Source organism: Dendroctonus ponderosae, unplaced genomic scaffold, assembly GCF_020466585.1.
Source record: "Dendroctonus ponderosae isolate FM_Combo_2020 unplaced genomic scaffold, Dpon_F_20191213v2 Dpon_F_20191213_1, whole genome shotgun sequence".
Lineage (NCBI taxonomy): Eukaryota > Metazoa > Arthropoda > Insecta > Coleoptera > Curculionidae > Dendroctonus > Dendroctonus ponderosae.
This window is the reverse complement of record NW_026017110.1, coordinates 2,048,998-2,050,533: the sequence shown is the minus strand read 5'-3', so window position 1 is coordinate 2,050,533 and position 1,536 is coordinate 2,048,998. Positions and strand designations below refer to the sequence as shown.

At 36.4% G+C, this 1,536-nt stretch overlaps 1 protein-coding gene across 5 annotated transcripts in view; it reads right to left on the bottom strand.

Moving 5' to 3' along the window:
* Positions 1–1,536, bottom strand: part of LOC109538483 (protein sprint) — a 130,383-nt gene that overhangs the window by 93,642 nt on the left and 35,205 nt on the right. The window lies entirely within an intron of this gene.

Sequence of the window (1,536 nt, the reverse complement as noted above, 5' to 3'; positions counted from 1 at the left end):
GCACTATTTATCAATCTGTAATAAAAGACGTGAGGAAATTCTGTCTTTTTTAAAGACAAAAATTTTTGAGACGAAATACCCAAAAAGAAGTTTGTTAAAAATGAATCCGCCTCAACAATATGGTTTCACGTTGTTATGCAGGCTGAAAATCCTCAAACTTTTGCGATCTTTGCATCCGACCAAAGACGTTCTAAACCGCCTTAAACTAAGTGCCACCGAAACTTTACCCTCGAAAATTCGCCATTATCACCATTCGCTCATGAATCTAAATAGCCATTAAATCAAAAACTTAATAAAACCTCGACTATCGTCCGCGTCCTCATCATAAACTCTTTATCCAGACTTTATACGTCAAACTGAAAATTCCGACGCCGGCATGAATAATGAGGCGGGAGGAGGGCATCCCGACAAGCAAGAAACAAATGAATTCCTCCCTGGGGATGACGGGACGAAAGGGTCTGTCAGAAACATACAGCGGTAAAATGTCGACTTTATGACGTTTTAACAATATACGAAATCGGGCCTTCAGCTTTATGTATATACGAATTGTTTATTTTACAGCTTGGGAACTGTTTACGGATGTTCTCAGTTGATTTTTGGTTTCACATCAAAGCCCCAAATGTCCCATTTAAGGCCGAAAGTTGGTTGTTTTTCTCATAGGAGTAAGCCAGAACCAAGAAAGAAATCAACTCACATAAAGCAGTTTGTTTCAAATACATACTATTAATTATCGTGCTCAAAATGCGCAAATCAACTGTGTAATCTTAGATTGAAAGTTAAAGAAAATGCAATTGGCAATGGCAAATTGACATGTTCGAAAGTTGATGTAATCAAGGATTTCGACCGCGTGTGCCACAAGGGATTTTGAGTATGCGGAAAAATTGAGATTTTTTTTTAAATCGAAGAACTCATTTTGCCGAACTTTAACTCGAATTCGAAATAAAAAAGTCAGAGCTTTTTTTCCATTTATGCGAGGTTTTAGCAAAACGACCTTTTGATAGGCCGAACTACTGAACTACTGCTTTTGAACCCGAGGGGAATTTTTAGTAAAAAAATCATCGGTGCCTTATGTATGGAAAACGTGCATTATTTTTCAGTTTCAATTTTGCTTAAACTTATTTGCAGTTCAATTATTTTCAGAGATCTATCGGAAAAATTGAGTAAATTGATTTAGAGGTTCTGTCTCTTTATATGTATTTATAAAATACGCAAAAAGCATATATTTAAATCACTTTTTCGCCAAGTCAAGGTGTAGGGATTTCTTGAAATTTTTTTAAATGTGGCCAGTGGAAAATGAGCAGAAAAGTTGGCGATTTTCACACGCCTTGAGCGCAGCCGTGTGAAAACCGCTAACTTTTCTGCTCATTTTCACTCTCAATCCCTACACCTTGACTTGGCGAAAAAGTGATTTAAATACAGTAAAGTCCGCTTATAATGAACTCGGTTATAGTGAACTTTCGGTTAAAACGAACTTTTTTCCTTTAATTGAAACGTCGTCCATAAAGACCAACGTATTTTTTTACTGGTTATAACGAA